The sequence below is a fragment of the Macrotis lagotis genome, chromosome X (genome assembly GCF_037893015.1).
Source record: "Macrotis lagotis isolate mMagLag1 chromosome X, bilby.v1.9.chrom.fasta, whole genome shotgun sequence".
Lineage (NCBI taxonomy): Eukaryota > Metazoa > Chordata > Mammalia > Peramelemorphia > Peramelidae > Macrotis > Macrotis lagotis.
Window position 1 is genome coordinate 451,645,703 of NC_133666.1, and position 23,849 is coordinate 451,669,551.

Genomic DNA, 23,849 nt, shown 5'->3' on the forward strand with positions numbered 1-23,849 from the left:
CTCTCTGAAGACCCTAAGAAGTTGCACTTCGGTCCTGACTAGATATCCTAGTTAATCTACTCCTAGGTAAAAATCACTCCTATGCCTCTTGTTCTATTGTATTATCCCTAGGAAATGGGACTGTTATAAATGGATTTTATCCTCCCTTTTATCTACTCACTAAAAATATGCTCTTTTACCTCTTCCAAGTTTCTTCTGGTCTTTTCAACAATGGGTCACAGGATAAATCTATTTCAGATTATAAAACCAAGAATTGATCTTCATCAAATTCTTATTTAGGTCTACTAATTTAAGCTGTATGAACACAGCATCTCCTTACTCAAATCCAATTCACTTCCTTGTCATGGCATTTGAACATGATTCTCTGACTATCTAATATTTACAAATTGCAAATAATATTCAGTTTTTTCAAGTCTCTATATAGTAACTTGGTTCACCCTCTCATAGGTGTACTCTAGATCAATGAAATCTATGCCCCAAACTCCCCAGTGCTGTTGAACCCAGTTCAAAATATAATTGGGAAATATTTAACAAAATAAATAAAAAGACAATGAATAAATTAATCTTTTATTTTCTTTATGGCCAATCATGTGACTAACAGGGATAGTTTCTATTTTAATTTAGTATACTGTTATACCAAGATTTATAGCCTTACCAATTTTTAAACACCTAGAAAAACATTTTTAAAATTTTTTTGCTTTTTTTTGTCTTTGACTCCAAAACAAATTTCAAATGTTTTAAATAAAAAATTCCAATTTGGTATCCAAAACAATAATAATAAATTCCATTATAGCAGAAAGGTAGATTTTCTCATAAAATAAAAGATCCATATTGTTAAATTTAAGGATTGAGTTGTTTACGGGTTAAAATTCATCTTGGAATATGGCTAATGAGAAATTTGTTTTGTATTTCTATACATAGTTGCCATGGATTTTATTTTTCTTGCCTTTTCAATGAGGGGAAAGGTTATGGGAGAGATCTACATGAGGAAAATGGCAAAACAGTAAAGAGTAAGCTAGATTCAGACAAAAGCTCCAAGTTTATAAAAATAATAATAGTCCTGTTAAAAAAGGAAGCTCTTAAGAGCTTCAGAGTATTTAGAAATGGATTGCCATCCTCCTCTTGCTAATTGCTAAATAAATATCTCCAGTCCCCTAGCAATGCAAGAATTATTTGGCTGGTATTTGTATCTGAATCAAGAGAAAAAAAGGGATGAGAGAGGGAAGATCTGTAAAATATAAAAAGAGTGAAGGGGCAATATAGATTCAGAGGAAAGTCTCTAAATACTACTTCTTTTTTCTCTTCATTTCTAAAGCCTCAGAATGTTCATACTGTAACTAACTGAAATTTGGAGAATTCTGTAAACACAGGTTTTGCTATCTGTATCTAGATAAAAAAGATTGGGGCCCCAACTTACTAGTTTTTATTAACTATACAAAATGCAACATGTGGTTCTTACCTAGCAAAAATCAGTTTCTTTGGGATATTGATATTATCATTCTGTTACTAGCAACCTAGCTTGATCCTTCAGATTATCAAAATTTCTTGTTTTTGAAGCTCACCAAATCTGAGTTGGAAGAGATCTCAGAGGCTGCTTATGCTAATGCATGCTTTTACAAGAATCCTTCCATTGAATGATCAAATGGCTATGCAGCCTTTGTATGAAGACCTCCAGTTACCTGTACTTTTACTTACCCTGCCGCCTTTCCTCACTGTCCCTAAATCCCTGTTAAGCTCAGTTATATTATTATCAATCCTATTTCCTTTTTCCAGTTCCTGACATCCACTTAAGATTCAGTTCTCATGATCTTATAGCTCTAGATCTATGAATACAAATTGTATTTCTGTCTGATTTAATATTGAATTATTCCTTCCTGGAAGCCTCATAACAATGGAAGAAAAAAGTTGGGAGGATGTTATCTATTTCCTTTTTTCAGGGAAGTCAGAATTATTTTAAACCATTCACTTTCTTTTTTTTTAAGATTTTTCAAGGCAATGGGGTTAAGTGGCTTGCCCAAGGCCACAGGGCTAGGTAATTTAAGCGTCTGAGGTCGGTTTTGAACCCATGTACTCCTGACTTCAAGGCTGGTGCTCTATCCGCTGCACCACCTAGCCACCCCAACCATTCACTTTGTAACAATGCAGTAACCTCTACACTATTTCCCCTGGAGGCAGGGGTAGAAGGAAAGATGGCCAAGAGTTTTAGCTAAGATGTCAGCTATGATGTTGGCCAGAGTCCCTGGGGACATAGTCTCCTTGGGACTAGTTGATAAATTTCAATTCTGAGACCTCAGAAATAAGAGGCATATCTCCCAAAGCAGTTTGACCTAATTATTGAGATACTGAGCACAAAACTTTTTTTTGTAAGGCAATGGGGTTAAGTGATTTGCCCAAGGTCACACAGCTAGGTAATCACTAAGTGTCTGAGGTCAAATTTGAACTCAGGTACTCCTGAGTCCAGAGCTGGTGTTCTATCCACTGTGCCACCTAGTTGTCCCTGTGCACAAAACTGAAGGTTCAAAAGGTGTTGAGAAGCAGGCAAGTTCAGACAGATCCAAGAAACAACTAAGAAACAAGGTTGGAATAGGGTTCAAAGATACCATATGCATAACAAAATCTGAAATGAAAGAGTTCCATTTGTCTGACACAGAATAGGTAGACATTGTTTCAGGGGTCCTAGTTTGACATGCTGGGAATGGTGAACATATCTGTGTTCATCTGAACCCAAACCATAATGCTTAACTCTTCCTTCTTTGTTCTTGGAAATGAGCTTTTGCTGTGGATATCTATAGTAAAATGATCAATTTTATTTAAAAAGAGTTGAAGAAAGAAATAGTAAAACTTTCTGGTATCTTTGCTAAAAAAAATCCCAAATGGGGTCACAGAGAATCAAACAGACTAAAAAGACTAAACAACACTTCTCAATCAGCTCTGGCATTTACCAAAAGTTATATTTAGCCCCAGACCAACTTCTCCCCAGTACACTCAGTTGGTTAGGACACAGGTAAAATTTGCAACTATACCTGAACTCTCTCTTAGTGGGATTGTGGTAGAAGGAGCTAAATCAGGCAGGTACTCTATTAGTTTAAATTTTGGAGTAAAACAAAATGAGACACTAACATGACATTCATTTTCTTTTGTTTAATATTCTTTTTTCTCAATTACATGTAAGAACAATTTTTAACTTTGTTTTTTAAAGTTTTGAATTCCAAATTCTCTCCCTCTCTCTCCTTTTCCCCCCTTCTTGAGAAGGCAAGAAATTTGCTTTAGATTATACATGTGCAGTCATGTAAAATATATTTTCATATTACCCATGTTGCAAAAGAAAATAGACTCAAAAAGACCAAGAAGGAAAGTTTAAAGTTTAAAGCTTTGATCTGCATTCAGATTGCCCCTGTTCCTTCTGTTGGTGGAAGCACTTTTCATCATAAGTCCTTTTGAATTATCCTGAATCATTGTAGAGCTGAGAAGAGTTGTCATTCACAGTTGATCATCATACAATATTGCTGTTATTGTGTACAGTGTTCTCCTATTTCTATTCACTTCACTTTGCATCAGTTCATATGTCTTTCCAAATTTTTCTGAAAGCATCCTGCTTGTCACTTCTTTTAACACAATAGTATTCCATCACAATCATATACCACAACTTGGTTCAGCCATTCCCCAAATGATAGACATCCCTTCAATTTCCAATTCTTTGCATTCAACCATTTTTAAGTTTAATTGACTATAGCCAAAAAGGGATATTCAATAAGGATATTATACCACTTAGTTTGGGTAGACATGCCTCCCTTTTACTTTCATATATATTGTCAGTTAGGAAGTGTATGTTACTCTTGAAGGATCTTAAGATATCTACCATGAGGAAAAATGTAAATTATTTTATGGAAGATAAAAAACCCTGGCTCTACATGAGGACCTTATCCTCAGATGATAAGGAAGCTATGTCAATATCCCCAGAGGCTACCAAGAAGCTGAATCCAGAAAAGTGCAATTCAAGGCTTAACCCCTGATCTAGTTAAGTTCCAGCAATAACTTTTTGCCACTTTTCAGAGGAAATCTAGACTAAGTCATATTGTGGGGGAAGAACAGAATCCTGGTATAACATGATCCTATTGCAGAGATGCAGCAAGTCAAAAGATACATAAATGAAAGGGATGGTGGCTGGAACATAGAATTGATGATGATGTTTGTCTTTTCTTGAAGAAGACCATGACATCAAGATGGTGATGACAAACAAGCGAATTGAATCTGAGTGAGGGGTTGCTGTGCTAAGCCACCAGCCTCACTTTCTTCTCCAGAGCCATCTGAATCCAGTAGCCAAACATGAATCAGAACCACTGGAGATGGCTCTGGATGCAAGGTAATCAGGGTTAAGTGACTGACCCAAGGTCACACAGCTTTAAATATCTGGGGTTGGGTTCTCCTGATTTCAGGGTCAACTCTCTACCCACTTCTCATCTAGCTGACTAGAGAAGATGAATTAAATAATATAAAATTGAAATCTGGCATGGAACCAGATTATGACAATTTTACTTTATTCTAGAGTCAGCCATTTAAGACTTTTGAGTAGGAATGGACATGGACAGACCTGAACCTTAATATTATTTTGGGAATTGGGTGAAGAGGAGAATATGGTTACAGGAAGGCCTATGAGGAAGCTATTTAAAATAATCCAGGTATGAGGTGAGGAGAATCTGAATTAGGGTATGAATGAAAAAACTTATAAACTATATTATGGAAAGCCAACAAAAAGTGTTACATTAATAAAATAATAGCTAATATTTATATACCAATTTATGGTTTTCAAAACATTTTATAGCTGTTATTTCTCCTGATCCCCACAACTTCTCTGTGAGATAGATACTATTAATGATCCTCATATTTCAAATGAGGAAAATCAAAAGTCCAAATAACTATTCTTAATAAATAAATAAATGGAAATGGGCAAGTGAGGGAGAGGAAAAAGTTAAAAGATGACTCTAAGTCTACAAATCTATGTGACTAGTGACCTCAAAAGAAATAGAGGAGGAAGAGACAACTGGATGTGGGTGAATGTAGAAAATGATTGCTTCTGTATGGAACATACTAATGAGTTTGAAATAAAAGTGGTATATACAAGGAGAGATGATTAACAAAAAAAATCAGTGATGTAAGAATAGAATTCATGAAAGAGATAAGAGCTGGACTTTAGAGTCAACTCCATGGAGTAACAAAATTCAAGAGAGTTTATAAGGTTATGATGGGAGAGAATTAGAGAACTATTAGAGATCAGAATAGCACCATGAGAAACTTGCACCTAAAGATGATGGGAGATGGAAGGATGAGTTCATATAGGAAAACTTAAAGATGTGGTCAGATAATTAGAACAAGAACCAGGAGAGAAGGATCCTAGAAGTCAAGGGAAAAGAGTATCCTGGGTGTCTGGTTACAGACTGAAGCATATTTTTTAACTTTATTGTTCTTGAGGGCTCTTTGGGGGGGGCAAGTCTATGTTTTCTTTCATAACATGACTATTATGGAAATGTTTGCATGCTTTCTCAATGAGAAGTGGGGAAGGAGGAAGGGAGAGAATTTGGAACTTAAAATTTTAAAACAAATGTTAAAAAATTGTTTTTACATGTAACTGGGGGAAATAAAATACAAAATAATAGATTTTTAAATAAGAGAGTATCCAAGAGGAGGAGGAAATTAGCAGTGTAAAGAGCAACAAAGAAATCAAGGAGAATGAAGACTGAAAATAGAACACTGGATTTAGAAGTTATAAATTATTTGTAACCTTTTAGGGGTGATAGCCAGTCCAACTCAATAAACATGTACACATTGTAATGTCCCTTCTGAGAAGTTCCACAATTTCTACTCACAAATTGAGTCCCCCAGCAGACTACCACAAGGTTTATTCCATGACTCTATATTTATAAAATTATATATGGTTCATGAGTTCTTAGTTCATAGAGTTCATACCAGAATACATACCTTTAACAGATAAGTAGAATAAGAAGCTCGAAGCAAGGTCACTTGCCAAGATGTCATTGTAAGAACAATAGTTACATTGTGTGATGATCAACGTATGATAGACTCGGCTCTTCTCTGCAGGACAATAATCAAAGACAATTCTATAGGACCTGTGAAGGAAAATGTCATCCACATGCTGAGAATTATGGAATCTGAATGTAGACCAAAGCATATTATTTTCACTTTTTAAAATTCATTTTATGCTCTTTTCCTTCTCTTGGTTTTTTCCCTTTTCTTCTGATTCTTCTTTCACAACTTGACTAATGTGGAAATATGTTTAACATAGTTGTACAAGTATAACCTATATTAGATTATTCACTACCAAGGAGAGGAGAGCAAAAAAGGAGGGAGAAAAATGGAAAACTCAAAAATCTTACAAAAATGAATATAGAAAACTATACACATAATTGGAAAAATATTAAAAATTTTTTAAATGTTGAAAGAATAGTTACAAAATATTTCCTCCATAAACCTAAGGTATACTCTGTTACAGATACAAACAGAATCAGCATCAACCATATAATAAATACCTTTAGAACAAAGGGAAGATAATCTGGATCCCTGGATTACAGCAAGGCAAATGGGGAAATCTCAAAGGAGGAATGTTTACAGAATGGAGGGTCTGGAAGTGGGAAGCATGGGAAGCAGATATCTTCTGGTCTGGTGTGTGGGGACATGAAATAAGCAACCTCAGTGGAGAAACCTACTGGAAAAGACTGGTGGGAAAGGAATCAAAGGCAAATGGTAAAAGGGTTTGCCTTAACAAGAAGGACTACCTCTTTATAAGAGATGGGTGAAAGAGGAGATACTGGGAGCATATGTCTGAGGAAATGTGAAAGAAGAAACTAGGTAAATAGTTTCATTTCTTTCAGTGAAGTATGAAGCAAGGACCTAAGCTGAGAGGATGGAGGGAGGGGGTGCAACAGAAGACTTCAGTAGTTATTTTCATGCTGAAGATACTAATCATCTCCATTAGTCTCTTAAATGTGATAAACTGATGAATGATGTATTTAACTTTAAGTGGTTTTCTGTAGCTCAAATCTATAAACATTGAAAAATCATTGAAATCTAAGTTATTTCTATGAAAAGCATTCTATATAGACTCCCAGGCTGATTTTAAATAAACAAGCCTTTGAAAACAATATGAAATTTCATCTGAACCTCCCTTGGCACAACTTAAAAGAATATGAATCATAATATGCCTCCTTAATGAATATGTACTGCTACTTGACAAACATTATATTCATAAATGAAATTCCTTGCAAACTGTTCCAAGTCAGTTATCAAAAAGAAAGTCTCGAAACTATAGGCTCAGCCTAAAGCAAAAAGGGATCTCAAAGATCCTCCAATCCAAACCCCTAATTTTACAGATGACAAAACCGAGGCATAGAGAGTTTGAGTCTTGCCCACATTCACAAGAGATGGTGTGAGAAAGGCAGTATTCAAACCTAAATCTTTTAACTTAATAGGCATCGATTTCCCCACTGTACCAAATTCAATTCCTTGGATATTTCAAACCATAACACACACACACACACACACACACACACACACACACACACACACACACACACACTAATATATATGCATATATACATAAATACTAAACTAAATTATGTAGGACTATGTAGTTTTTTAATATAGAGTATAAGTATAATGAGTCTCATTAAGAGAACTTATTGTCAATCTAATTTGAAAGACACTCTAAAATGACAGAAATTCTGTTATAAAACCCTATATCTGCTTTATATTATTTGATTAATGTTCATTTTATAGAGTATTATTCAATACAATCAGATTGTATTGTGACATGTTTATTTCCATGTTTAAGGAATTATAATATATGTTCCTAATGTTTAGTAGTAAAGTTGTATGCTTTATAGGCCTCAAAAATAAAAATTTTGGGGAAACATGGAATTCTTTTATGAAAACTATTCACAATTGCAAAAGTATACTGATATTTAAATTCCCTCTGTTTTGGATCATGGCTAAATTATGAATTTTATCTGATTATTTCATGTGTATTTTACATGAAGATATTATGTATACAAGGCATAATGAATAGAGTTGGAGTCAAAATGACATGATTTAAATCTCACCTCTAACACTATCTGTATAAACATAAGCAAGTAATCCACTGGAAACTTTCAAAAGTCTTACTTAATTTGCCACCAAACTAGCTTGTCAGATGTGGTCTAACCAGAAATGAAGGGAGACACCTAACCCAAATTATAAGTAACTTGTCTACTGAGTTATAGGCAAATTTCAATATATAACAATGGAAGAAATTCATAAACTTTGATGTGCTGATCAATCAAATAACCAATCAACAAGTATTTATTAAGCATTCATAATGTCAGACATTTGGCACTTAGAATACAAAAACAAAAATAAAAAAAACACTTGAGTGGATAGAGGGAGGGGGTGCCATGGAAGGCTTCATTAGTTATTTACATGAAGAAAGCACTAATCATCTCCATTAGTCTCTTCAGTGTGATAAATTGTAGAATGAAATTGTAGAATGAAAACTTTCAGTGATTTTTCTGTAGCCCAAATCTATACATCCAGTTTACAAGGAGCTTACATCTTATCAAGAAACACAAGTATAGGGACAGCTAGGTGGCGCAGTGGATAAGAGCACCAGCCCTGGAGTCAGGAGTTCAAATCTGACCTCAGACACTTAATAATTACCTGGCTGTGTGGCCTTAGGCAAGCCACTTAACCCCATTTGACTTGCAAAAAAAAAAACCATTAAAAAAGACAAGTATATAATTAACTTATGAGAGATTATTGTGTTAAGCAATTCTGCTTCCAGATATTGCCATATTGCTGTGTTTAACAATTCTGCAAATGTTGTCAAAAAAAAAAAAAGGGAACTTACTTTGAAGAATACTGTCCTGTATTGGGCCCCTACCTAGAGGTTGGTGTTATTATGATCTCCATTTTACAGATAGCTGTAGGTTGGGATGTACAGAACAACTTGAATTCAAGAGGTCATATCCCAGTAACAGTTTTTACCTCTTCACATGCTTAATTAACTTCATTACTATTAAGTGACACACTCTATGTGCTGACAGAGGGTCATTAATATAACATGCAATGAAGGACGAAGGAGGAGGAAAATATCAAGGAGGGTGTAGAATGAGAATCTATGAAAGAGTCCTAACTCAAAAGGATCTGGACCAATGCAGATGTCCATGGAAGAAGTAAGATAAGACTAACCCTATAAAAAATGCTGGCTCTCGCTTCTGTGTGTAGGGTTCCTCCAGGGATACCATGCACCTGTTTCTCTGGGAATCATAATAAAGCATTCGCCTTCCCTCACTCTGGTCTTAGTTTCATTTCTGGAATAGACTGGGACTGATCATTTTGCAACTGGGGAAGCAATGAACTGTGCCAGGGTACTTAGGCTGACTCCCCAGTCCTGTTGAGGAGTTTCCTGACTCAGTTTCCCCATGTAAATACATACAAAATGAACTCCAGGCAAATTTAACAGGTGAAAGGAACAAAGAATAGTGGGGATATGGAAAGACTTCCTTTAATGCTTAAGCAAAAGATCAACAAAAGATTCTAAGAGCTAGAGGTGAGGCAGAGGTAAGAAAGAGCATGCCAGGCTTCAAAGACAAAGGCACAAGAGATGAGAAATGGAGTGTTTTATAGTAAGAATAACAAAATATGGAAAGCCATTTCTGGAGCAGGCCAACTTGGCAGCGTGAAACTAGGAAGCTCCTAGAACTTTTTCCCAAAACAACTTTAAATGAAGCCTCCATGCAGACCTTAAAGCCAAAGATCATACGAAAAAAAAAAAAAGAGTAACATGAGTTCTCAATTCAAAATATCATGGAGGAACTTGAGTAAAGGTCTGTCTTTTCTGGGTAAAGGGGAAGTATAGCCTAGCATAGGAGGGAGAGTTCGGAAAGCCAATAAGGGGGTTCTACTTCATGTAGCTCAGATCAAGTCTCAGCAAAACAGTGTTGTAGTGAGGGTCTCAACCCCAGCTCAGAAGACAAAGTTCAAGCCCTGGGAATGTTGGTGCAACAGATAGGACTGGGTTGGGTACCCCAATGCAGGAAACAAACTGCTGCATAGACAATGACCTAGCATAAAGGAAGGATCAAAGGAACTGTATAGGCAACCACCTGGGCAAGGATTAAGCTAGGTACCAGATCCTGGCCCCAACACAATAGGCTTGGGACTTGCCCCAGGAGCAGAGCTCAACTATCAAAAGGAGTGTTTAAAAAAGTGCTAACCATAGAAAGCTACTATTCTTTTTTTCCAAGTGATATTTTATTTTATTTTTCCAATTACATGTTATGAAAGTTTTTCCACATTAATCCATATGCATAAGCATATTTTAAGTTATATAATTTTCTTCCACCCTTCCTTCTTACCCCCCTCCCCTCAGCAGTAAACAGTCTTGTTAATATTATACTTACACATTTGTGTTTAACATGTTTATAGATTTGTCATTTTCTGTAGGAGAAATTAGGATTAAGGGAAAAGAAAGAAAACTATGAGATGGGAAAGAAATATATATAAGAGAAATTTTTAAAAAAGTGAATGCAGTATTCATTCAGATTCTCTAGAGGTCTTGTTTTGTTTTGTTTTTCTTCCTCTGGATTGTGGAAAGTTACTATTCTGATAAGGAAGATTAAAATGCCAAGTCAGAAGAGGAAAGCTGTAACAAAATGTTACAAGTGAAACCTCAGAAGAGTTTATGAATTGGTCTCAAAATACAAAAATACCTCTTGGAAGAGTTCAAAAAGGGTTTTAAACACCAACAAAGAGAGGAAAAAGAAAAATGGAGAAAAGAAATGAGAACCAGGCAAGACAATTATGAAAAATTGACTGAAGAAATCAACTCCTTTTAAAGTAAAAATGACTAACTGGAAAAAGACTATAACTCATTAAAAAGCAAAAGTGACCAACTGGGAAAGGAATGAAACTTATCAAAAAGTAAAATCAAATGGAAAAGAAAAGCAATTCATTTAAAAATAAAATTAAGTAACTGGAAAAGGAAACACAAAAGCTAACTGAAGAAAATAAAACTGTAAAACCTAGAATTGGACACATGGAAACTAATGATTCTATGAGACATCAAGATTCCATCAAACAAAACTAAAAGGCTAAAAAATAGAAGAAAATGTAAAGTTCCTCTTAGAAAAAAATGACTGACTTGGAAGATAATCTACAAATTATTGGTCTACCTGAATGCCTTGATAAAAAAAAGGGGGGGGCTGGGAAAAGAACTTTCAGGAAATTATCATGGAAAACTGTCCTAATATCCTGGAACAAGAAGTTAAAATAGTCCTTGAAAGAATTCATCGATCATTTCCAGAGAGAGATTCCAGAATAAAAACTCCAAGGAATTTTGTGGCCAAAATTCATAATTCTCAACTAAAAGAAAAAAATACAGCAAACAAAAAAGAAGCAATTTAAATACCAAGGAACCACAATTAGGATTACAAAGAATTTATCAGCTTCAACATTAAAGGATTGAAGGACCTGGAATGTGAAATTCAAAAAGGAAAAAAGAATTACAATCACAAATCAACCTCCCTGATAAATTTGGCATATTCTTTTAAGGGAAAAGATGGACTTTCAATAAAATAGAGGAATTTCAAATTTTTATGACTGAAAAAAACCAGGACTGAACAAAAAATTCAATCTTCAAATACAAGATTCAAAACATAGAAAGGTAAACAGAAAGGAGAAAAAAATCACTAATCAATAATGTTAAACTGAATACATCCCTACACAGGAAGATAATACTTTTAACTCCTGAGAATTATAACTCTTAGAATAGTTAAAAGAAACATACTTAGAGAGAAGGTATGGATATTGATTGACCATGAAAGTGATGATGCTTTGGCTGCTACTTTAGCTCATGAGGGTCAAATATAGTTGGAGAGATTGTACTTAGAAAGGTGTGGGTATAAATGGATTACGAAATGTTATTCCTTTAATTGTTAATTTAGTTAACAAGGGTTGTATTACTAAAGGGAAAGAGGAAGGAATGTACTTAGAGTCTGGACAAAGGTCATAGGTATGAAGTAACTATGAGGTAATGTTACTTATAAATCAATCAATCAATCCTTGAAAATTGTACATCTATCAGGACACATAAATGGAGTATATTTTGACAGAGGGGTTGGTATGTAAAAATCAATACCTGAAAAGAAGGATTATACTAGGAGAAGACTAGATTATTAGAGGATAAATAATAACACATGAAGAAGCACAAAGACCTATTATAGTAGGAGAAAAGAAGGGGAGGGTGTGGGCACTGAGTAAATCTTACTCTCAACAGATTTGGACCAAAGAGGGAATAACATACATTCCAAATTGGTTTAAAAATTTATCCTTCTAGTGGCTTAGCCTTACCTGATCTAAAATTATATTATAAGGCATCAGTCGTCAAAACTGTTTGGTATTGGCTAAGAAATAGAGTGGTAGACCAGTGGAATAGACTAGGTGTAAAAGCAGGAGATAATTATAGTAATCTTCTGTTTGATAAACCCAAAGAGTCCAGCCATTGGGATAAAAACTCCCTCTTTGATTAAAAACTGCAGGGATAATTAGAAGTTAGTATGAAAGAAACTTAGATTAGACTAACACCTAACACCCTTTACCAAGATAAGATCCAAATGGTTACAGGACTTAAACATAAAAAACAATACTATAAGCAAATTAGAAGATCAAGGACTAGTTTACCTGTCAGATCTATGGAAAGGGGAGCAGTTTATGATTAAGGAAGAGTTGGAGAACATCACCAAAAACCAATTAGATGATTTCGATTACATTAAATTAAAAAGCTTTTGCACAGATGAAACCACTATAACCAAGATCAAAAGAAATGTAGTAAACTGGGAAACAATCTTTACAACTAATGATTCTGACAAAGGACTCATTTCTAAAATATATGGAGAACTGAGTCATATTTTTAAAACAAAAAGCCATTCCCCAATTGACAAATGGTCAAAGGATATGCAAAGGTAATTTACAGTGAGGAGATCAAAGCAATCCATAGCCATATGAAAAAATGCTCTAAATCATTAATTATTAGAGAAATGCAAATTAAAGCTTCTCTGAGGTACCACCTCACAGCTCTCAGATTGGCCAATATGACCAGGAAGGATAATGATCATTGTTGGGAAGGTTGTGGGAAATCTGGGACACTATTACACTGTTGGTGGAGCTGTAAACTCATCCAACCCTTCTGGAGAGCTATTTGGAACTATGCCCAAAGGGCAACAAAAATGTGCATACCCTTTGACCCAGCAATACTACTACTGGGTCTATACCCTGAAGAGATGATGAAAAAGGGTAAAAACATCACTTGTACAAAAAAATATTTATAGCAGCCCTGTTTGTGGTGGCAAAGAATTGGAAATCAAGTAAATGTCCTCCAATTGGGGAAATGGCTTAGCAAACTGTGGTATATGTATGTCATGGAACACTATTGTTCTGTTAGAAACCAGGAGGGATGGGATTTCAGGGAAGCCTGGAGGAATTTGCATGAACTGATGCTGAGTGAGATGAGCAGGACCAGGAAAACACTGTACACCCTAACAGCAACATGGAGGCGATGATCAACCTTGAAGGACTCACTCATTCCACAAGTGCAACAATTGGGAACAATTTTGGGCTGTCTGCAAAGGAGAGTGCCATCTGTATCCAGATAAGGAGCTGTGGAGTTTGAACAAAGTTCAAGGACTATTCCCTTTAATTTAGAAAAAAACAGATATCTTACTGTCTGATCTTGTTACCTCTTAGACTTCTCTTCTTTAAGGATATGATTTCTCTCTCATCACACCCAATTTGGATCAAGGTACAACATGGAAACAAAGTAAAGACTGACAGAGTGCTTTCTGTGGGGAGGTAGGGGGAGGGAAGCAAGATTGGGGGGGGGGGGGGGAATTGTAAAACTCAAATAGTATCTTTAATAAAAATAAATTTAAAAAAATTTATCCTTCTAGGGGTGGCTAGGTGGCACAGTGGATAGAGCACCGGCCCTGGAGTCAGGAGTGCATGAGTTCAAATCCGGCCTCAGACACTTAGCTGTGTGGCCTTGGGCAAACCACTTAACCCCATTGCCTTGCAAAAACTAAAAAAAAAATGTATATATATCCTTCTCTACAGGGAAATAGGGGTGGAAGGGAAAGAAACAAAGGAGAAGGAACTGATAAAAGAGGGGGTGAAATCAAAAGTAAAAGTAAAACTAAAGTTAAAAAGAAAAGTTTAAGGGGAAGGCAGCAGGAAAGGAAAAGGGCTGATTGGGAAAAAAAGTCCTGATGGAGAGGAGCAATCAGAAGCAAAGCATTAGTGAGGAGGAATAAAAGGAAAGGAAAGAGAAAAGGTATAAATGGAGGAAGATTGCAAGAAGGGAAATACAAAGTTAGTAATCATATCAGTAAATGTGAAAGGGAATGAACTCCCCCTATAAAATGGAAGTGAATAGCAGAGTATATTAAAAACCAGAATCCTACAATATGCTATTTACAAGAAACACATTTGAAGCAGAGAGATAAATACAGGGTAAAGGACTTGTTTATTCAATCACTGCAATAATCAGGGACAATTTAAGAGGATTTGGGATAAAGAATGCCACCTATATCCAGAGAAGGAACAGTGGAGTTTAAAAACCAAAGTTTATATCTTCAATTTTTTTTTTGCAAGGCAATGGGATTAAGTGACTTGCCCAAGGCCACACAGCTAGGTAATTATTAAGTGTCTGAGGCTGGATTTGAACTCAGATACCCCTGACTCCAGGGCCGGTACTCTATCCACTGTACCACCTAGCTGCCCCTTATAATTTCAATTTTTAAAAGTTGTCTTATGTACTATGTAATTTTGTTATCTCTAATATTTTCTTTATTCCTTTTGGATCTGATTCTTCTCTCACAACACATTCAATTTCAATTTATGCATATCATGGTTGCAAACGTAAAGCCAATCAAATTGCCTTCTGTTAGGAGAAGGGGGAGAGAAGGGAGGGGAGAGAAAAATTATAAACTCAAAACCTTGCAAAAAAATGATTGGTAGAAATTACCACTGCATGTAATTGGAAAAACAAATACAATATTGATAGATAAAAAAAAGTAAATAGGGGCAGCTAGGTGGCACAATGGATAAAGCACTGGCCCTGGAGTCAGGAGTACCTGAGTTCAAATGTGACCTCAGACACTCAATAATTACCTAGCTGTGTGGCCTTGGGCAAGACACTTAACCCCATTTGCCTTGCAAAAACCTAAAAAAAAAAAAAGTAAATAAAAAATATAGGTAAAGGTAAAAGGCTAGAGCAGAATGCACCAATGCTTCAATAGAAGTAAAAAAAAAAAAAAGCAGGGGTAGCAATCCTGACTTCAATCAAAGCAAAAGTAAAAATAGATCTCATTGAAAGGAACAAGGAAGAAAATTACATCCTCTTAAAAGGTACTATAGGCAATGAAGTAATATCATTATTTAACATGAGTGCACCAAGTAGTATAGCATCCAAATTCTTAGAGAAGCCAACCAAATTACAGGGAGAAATAGAATATAATAGTAGGGGACCTCAACCTCATCTTCTCAGAATTAAATAAATCTAACCATAAAATAAACAAGAAGGAAGTTAAGAAGGTGAATAGAATTTTAGAAAACTTAGATATGATAGACCCCCTAAAGAAAATTGAATGGGGATAGAAAGGAATATATCTTTTTCTCTGGGGTATGCAGTAACTGCACAAAAAAAATGACCATGTATTAGGGCATAAAACCCTCACACTCAAATGTAGAAAGCAGAAATATTAAATATATCCTTTCTAGATCATGATGCAATAAAATTTACATGCAATAAAGGACCATGGAAAGGTAAAATAAAAATTAATTGGAAAATAAATAACAATTTTAATAATGAGTAGGTCAAACAACAAATCATAGAAATAATGAACAATTTCAACCAAGATAATGTCAATGATGAAACATCACACCAAAACTTATGGGATGCAGCCAAAGCAGTTTTAGGGGAAATTTTATATCTCTAAATACTTAAATGAATAAAATAGAGAAAGAATAAAAAAGAAGAAATCAGTGAATTGGCATGCAACTAAAAAAAGCTAGAAGAACAAATTTTAAAAACCTCAAATTACTAAATTAAAAATCTTGAAAATAAAAGGAGAAATAAAATTGAAATTAAGAAAATTAATGAACAAAAATAAAACTGAGTTTATGAAAAAACAATAAAAAAATAAACCTTTAGTTAATCTGAAGAAAACCAAATTACCAATATCAAAAATGAAAAGGGTAAACACACCACCAATGAGGAGGAAATTAAAATAATTCAGAGCTATCTTGCTCAACTGTATGCCAACCAATATGGCAATCTAAGTGAAAAGGATAAATATGTACAAAAATATGAGTCACCCAAAAAAAGAAATTGAAGAAACCATCAATAAACTCCTTAAGAAAAAATCTCCAAGATTTACAAGTGAATTCTACCAAGCATTTAAGGAACAATTAATTCCAATACTAAATAAACTATTTTAATAAATAGGAGTTCTGCCAAACTGCTTCTACCACACTAATATAGTGCTGATACCTAAACCAGAAAGAATCAAAAGTCAAAGAAAATTATAGACAAATCTCCCTAATTAATATTGATGCAAAAATTTAAATAAAATTTTAGCAAAGAGATTACAATAAGTTATAAATATGATAATACACTAAATCAGGTAGGATTTATACTAGGTAAGCAGGGATGGTCCAATATTAGGAACACAATATAACTGAACATATCAATAGCAAAATTAACAGAACTCATATGATTATCTCAATAGATGCTGAAAAAGCCTTTGACAAAAAAAAATTCCCTTTAAAAAATACTAGAGAGTATAGGAATAAATAGAGCTTTCCTTAAAATGCAATGGGGATAAACTAGGAGCATTTCTAAGAAGATCAGGGATAAAACAAGGATACCCATTAACACCACTACTATTCAATATTATATTAGAAATGTTAGCTTTAGCAATAAGAGAAGGAAAAAGCAATTGAATAAATTAAAATAGGCAATGAAGGGATTGGAGTAGGCATTTGCTGCAGACTATATGAGAACCGTAGAAAAATCAACTAAAAAAAACTACTTGAAACAATTAACAACTTTAGCAAAGTAGCAGAATATAAAATAAAATCACATAAATCATTAAGGATCTCTATATGAGACCAATAAAGTCCAAGAGAAAGAAACAGAAAGAGAAATTCCATTAAAAGTTGCTGTAGAGGGCAGCTAGGTGGCGCGGTGGATAGAGCACCAGCCCTGGAGTCCGGAGTGCCAGAGTTCAAATCCGACCTCAGACACTTAATAATTACCTAGCTGTGTGGCCTTGGGCAAGCCACTTAATCCCATTTGCCTTGCAAAAAAAAAAAAAGAAAAGAAAAAAAGTTGCTGTAGACAACATAAAATACTAGGGAATCTCCCTCCCAAGAAAAACCCAGAAACTATATGAACACAATTACAAAATACTTTTCAAACAAATAAAGTCAGATCTAAACAACTGGAAAAAATCAATTGCTCATGGTTAGGCTAAGCTAATATAATAAAAATGGCAATTATATTTTAATTAAATTACTTATTCAGTGTCATACCAATCAAACTACCAAAAAGCTATAGAAAATATTAACAAAATTATCCGGAGCAACAAAAGATCAAGAATATCAAGGGAATTGATTTAAAAAAAAATCAAAGGAAGATGGCCTAGCCTCACTAGATCTAAAATAAAATTATATTATATAGCAGATATGAAAACTGAGAGTGGCTAAGAAAAAGTAATTCAGAGTATAGCATACCATATGGTATCTTAGGTTGCTTTAATAGAGGCGGCTGGTACCACTGTGCTGTCCCCTGGTTCAGAACACATCTGGAGCATTGTATTCTGAGCACTGAAGAGCATCCAGAGGATGGAAAACAGGGTACCTTTAAGATCATGCCACATGAGGATCAATAAAAAGAACTAGGAACATTTAATTCAAAGACTGAGGAAGAACATGATAGCTGTCTTTAAAAAACATAGAGACGCAATTTGGATCAATGTACAACATGGAAACAAAATAAAGACTGACAGATTGCTTTCCGCGGGTGGGGGTGGGGGAGGGAAGTAAGATTGGGAGAAAAATTGTAAAACTCAAAACTCAAATAAAATCTTTAAAACAAACATAGAGAGGAAGCAGCTAGGTGGCACAGTGGATAGAGCACCAGTCTTGGAGTCCGGATGATCTGAGTTCAAATCTGAACTCAGACACTTCAAAATTACCCAGCTGTGTGACCTTGGGCAAGTCACTTAGCCTCATTGTTTTGTAAAAACAAAAACAAAAATATAGAGAGATCTGTAACAGGGAAAAGGGATTCACCTTATTCTGATTAGTCAATCAGAGAGCTAAATTAGAAATAATGTGTGTAAACTGCAAAGAAGCTAATTTGGAATTAAATAAGGACAAAAAAAACACCAATCCAGAACTGATGTCAGAGTAATGGGATATCCCAGATAATATCAATTCATTACTTAATACATTGGAGGCCTTGTCTTAGTGGAGACTCTTGTTTGATGCAGATTAAACTAGATACCCTCTGTGAATTATGACCTTCTCTGATTCTACATTAAATTCCCATGTTAATGATACTCCTCAAACTCAATTTTTCTCATTTAAAAAAGCAAACCTTAACTTTTTTTAATAACTGAATTCTAAGAATACACCTGTTCCTTTACTGAACTCAAGGAGAGCTAACAAAATTATAGAATACATTGTGAACTTCAGAAAATTTGTTACCATATTCATTATTTGTAATATTAACATTTTTATTTCAATTGCTTCAGGGAGCATCTCTATGCAGCTCTGCTCAAAGTACTCTTGTTAAAAGAGTCTTGATTCACAAATCTAGACTCTTGTCAATCTGGTTTCTACTTCTGTTTTCGTCTTAGGATATGATTTCATCTAAAAATAACAGAATCATGTATTCCAGTTTTCACAAAATTTAGGAGATAAATGTGTTCTTGGGAAATCCTATACATATCTGTTAACTTTATAATAAACAGGGTACATCAATCACTCTTTCATATATCTGAAAGAAACTAGAGTAATGGGAGGAAAATATCTCAGATTCTTTTAATACTTTTTTTTGTTTGTTTGTTTTTTTAGGTTTTCTGCAAGGCAGATGGGGTTAAGTGGCTTGCCCAAGGCCACACAGCTACGTAATGATTAAGTGTCTGAGACCAGATTTGAGACCAGGTACTCCTGACTCCAGGGCCAGTGCTTTATCCACTGCGCCACCTAGCCGCCCCTTTTAATACTTTAAAAAAAAAAACAGGCTAATGATAGGACACTGAACTATATGACTTTTCCCATCTGTATGTACAGTCTTTATCAGAATCATCTATACATTAATTGAGGATATTTTTGATGGGTCATCCTATCACCGAAGGGGAAAAGTGTAGAGTTGTTGGTGTGGGAAAGATGCACAGGGAGAAAATTGAGGGGTCAAGAGATAGGATAGGTAGTACCTTTGTGGGTAAAAGCAAGTTCAAGGGTATGACCATCATATGTGGGGCTAGGCATGAAGCAAAAGTGAAGGATTACAGGTGGAGTGTTCCACTTATAAGTTTGCAATTTCAGGATGGTGGCTAGGTGATACAGTGGGTAAGTAAGGAAAAATTTGAGTTATAGTCACTTGACTATTATTTTTCTCAGTTTTCTCATCTGTAAAAATGCAGATAATAATCACACCTTTCTCCCAGGGTTGTTGTGAGGATTAAATGACTCAATATATGTAAAGCAGCTTACAAACCTTAAAAAATTACCTAATACTAGCTATTATTATTATTATCAGGAGAAATAAAAAAAGACCTCAATGGATTCATGGGAGAATATGGACAGTAGTCAGAGGATCAGGCACAGATGGGTTGTGATCTCAAAATTGGAGAAAACCGCAAACCGATGAGGTCACAGAACCATGTGAGCATGTTCTTATGTCTATCTCACTGAGATAGAAAATGATGTGCTACCAGATAGATTCCTTTGATTTCATTAAAATTGAGTACTTTTTTCACTCACCACCAGATTTTGCTAACAATAGAAGTAATTAAATAATTAGATCTAGAAGCTATTGTCTATAGATCTCTAAGTCATCCTCCTCCTTTCTTCAATGAGCTAGGTACATGGTTGACAATTTTTAATCTTCTCCCTAAGTCCTGCTCTCTTACTGATAGGGTTAACTGAAATAATTAATTTGACCTTTGAAACAAAAGCACCTAGCTTTGCATGGAAAGAGGCCCCAGACAGAGAATTACTGACATACCCATGTTTTTGTAAACTGGTCCCATCACATGAAACCCCCAAAACAAAATTCATCCTTTCTCCTTATCTCAAAGGCCCCTTGCTCTCCCTCCCTTCTTGAGAACTCCATCTTGGGAAATTTGCAAATGTAAAATTCCCTAGCCTATGGATACAGATTGAGGTCCAAGATTTTTCTTTACAAAGCCTCCCTCTCCCCTCCTACAGTCAGTTCACAAGCTTTGATCCTATTTGACTCCATTTGGCTTTTTTATTTTTAGGCAACAATAAAAAGCTTTGGTTGTCTTCTCATTCCTCTTCTACAACATGACTAATATGGAAATATACATGGACAACTTTTACCTGATTGTTCACTGTTGTGGGGAGGAAGCAGGGAATGGAAGGTAGTAGAATTTGAAACTCAACCTTGCAAAAGGATTAATGTTGAAAACTATCTTTGCATGTAATTGAAGAAAAAAAAGCTTTGGCTAAAAAATTCTTATCTACATGATCTCTCACAATTGACTTTGAATGGGGGCAGGAGGAGGGTTCCTAGAACCTTTCTGGGTCCCTCTCCTAACAATACTAAGAGATTTCAACCTACATATTAACTCTCCCTTGAACACTCTGGACACATAGTTGTTCAATCTACTCCATTTCATAACCTATTCTTCCACCCCACCTACCATTACCCACTTTCTAGTTCAAAACTCCTCTTATCTGACCATAAGAAAGGCTTTTTGCAGGTGACAATTTAGTTGAAGGAAAAGCCAAGAGTTATAAACCTTCCCTTCCATACCAGTGATTAAAAACCCTGAATAACCCAGGACCAAATGCCTTTAGCATTGGCACTATGAATTTCCCTCCAATATCATATCAGATTGTCTATATAATTGGATCCTGTTACTAGTTTTAAATTCACCTACCTACTTATACTATCATCTTCACCCCATTTCTCCATCTCTTCCACAAAGTCAACATCATTATTACAGTAGCTAAAATATGCCAGATGCTATGCTAAGAACTTTATAAATATTTGATCCTGAGAGATCACCCTGGGAGGAAGATACTATTCTTACCTCCATTTTTCAAATAAAGGAATTGAGGTAAACAAGAGGCTGTTACTTCCCTAGGGTCACACAATGTCTGAGGCTAGATTTGAATTTGGGTCTTTCTGACTTGAGTCTGATGCTGTTCTATTTAGCCTCTCCTAGAAAATTTGTCAGAATTTGTCAAATGCCACTAAAATTCATGTTACGCTTACAGCTTTGCCCTGAACTAGCAGACAAGTTGTTTTGTTGTTGTTCAGTCATTTGCAACTCTTCATGACTCTATTTGGGGCCTTCTTGGGAAAAATATTGGAATATTGCCATTCCTTCTCCAGATCATTTTACAGAGGAGGAAACTGAGGCAAAGTTAAGTGACTTGCCCAGGGTCAAACAGCTAGTAAGAGCCTGAGACCAGATCTGAACTCAAGAACAAGTCTTGATGTAAGGCTGGCACTTTGTCCACTGTGCCACCTATCTTCCCCAGCAGTCAAGTAATATTATCCAAAAAAACCCCACTATTGTTACTATGGCATGATGTTCTGAATAAATCAGATATTCTGGTCCTTAGTCTTTCCTTTCTGATTCTTCTTAAACCAACACTTCAAAAAATATATTCATGGTGTTAACTAGTTGGATAGAGCATGGGCCCTGTAGTCAGGAGGACCTGAGTTCAAATTTGACCTCAAGCATTTAGTACTTAGTTGTGACCTTGGGCAAGTCACTTAATTGCCTTGTTAAAAAAAAAAAACTACATTCATTTCTTGACAATTATTCAAGCTTACCAGCCTGCAAATTCATCATGCTTGCTTTTGGGGAAATCATCTGCCAGTCTCCATCTTTCTGACACCTCCCCCTTTCTCCAGTTTTTCAGATTGCTGCCATCAGATGAACAATCATACCTACCAGTTTTTTCAGTACCCTATGTTTATCCAGGCTGGGTGACTCAAGCAAATCAAGGGCAACTAACTACTCTCTCATGATCCCTTCAATTATCTTTTAATCTTTTTTTTAAAGTTTCTATCTTGTCTAGGCTTAAGCTCATTCTCCATGGCAATGAAAATACATAATAGTTCAGTCCTTCTGTCTTCCCTGTCACCCATTAATACCTTTCTGTCCATTCTAATCAAGTCCTCTTTTTTAAAAATCTTTCTCCTTTACATAGCTACCAAAAAAAAAATCCTTTTTTTGGTTCCCTTGCAGTCACCACCAGCTTCAGCTCAATTCTAAGCTATGGGATTCCAGACATTAATCTTAAAAGTCACTATAGTCCTTTGTATTTATGTTACATGCTCTCTTGTTTCCTTATTCTGGGCAAATCTATTCAACACCAATCATGGTCAATGTGTATTAATATCAATCACTTGTAAGCTACTCTTGCTATTTTCTTCTTCGTTGGAATGGTTTTACGATGTCTGTGATGTCAGACTCACCTTAAGAGTTTTCCAACCTTCTTTGGGATTATTTTGTCTGTAGAATTAGGCAATGGGATCCTATCTTTCCCATAAACTTTTTGAAAACCTACCCCAAACCTTAGGTGTTCATCAGGTATAGGTCTTTCCCTCCCTTCATCAATCACATAAAGCAGCCTTGATCCTTCTCCTTGTGGGTCAGAACCAGGTCCATAGCAGTTTCCTTGTTATTTGCTCTACCTTTTGAATCAAGCATCAATCATTCAGAATGCATTAGCCTCTCTGAGAGAGTTCCAACAGATGTACTAAATCATCCAGAGAGAGATTAGTAGATTGAGAGCTGAGAGGGACCTGAAAGGTCATCTACCTCTACCTCATTTTTCAAAGAAAACTGAGGCCCAAATGGATTGTGATGTTCCTAAGGTGACACAACTTATTAGTGGCAGAACTAAATTCAGATTTAGATTCTAAGTCCCTTCCTTCCTCCTATACCATGTTGCTTCCCATCATTATCACTGTACCTGGTGTGTGGCTTGTTTTCTAACACATATCCATTTGTGATTGGATGAGCTTTCCTATACTCCCATTACATCTTTGATTTCTGCCTTAACATATTCTCACCTAAATGCTATCATGCTTCCCTCTCATAACTATGTTATATATTACAAGTGGGAGAAAAATTCATTTGGACTCCTACTCTATTTCAAACAGTATTAATCAGTTTGATAGCCTACATGAATTATATGAGATAGGTTCTTAGAGTGGGCCTCAAACTTTAATGTAATATTCGCTACTTGTTTACCAAGTTATAAGGTACACTTGTACAACCACAATGCTGACATTCTCCATCCTGTTTTGCTCAAATTTCATGACCAAAGGAAGCATAGGTGGCATGGATAGCCCTCTGCTATGTTCTTGCTTATACTATCTTCTCCTGCCTAACAAAGGAGCCCATACCTCTTATGACCACCTAGTCAGTGGAGATATTCCTTGCTTTATCCAACTTGTGACCCTGCTGACATATCATTTTGCTTGTTTTAGCACATGTGTCATATGTAATGGAATTATTCTGTAT

General features: G+C 35.4%; 1 protein-coding gene across 1 annotated transcript in view; it reads right to left on the reverse strand.

The window, feature by feature from the left end:
* The window catches only part of IMPACT (impact RWD domain protein), a 66,642-nt gene that overhangs the window by 7,442 nt on the left and 35,351 nt on the right, over positions 1-23,849 (reverse strand). The window contains exon 12 of the transcript XR_012472491.1: positions 5,977-6,125. The gene's annotated coding sequence lies outside the window, so the exon portion shown is untranslated. The remainder of the gene's footprint in view (positions 1-5,976; positions 6,126-23,849) is intronic.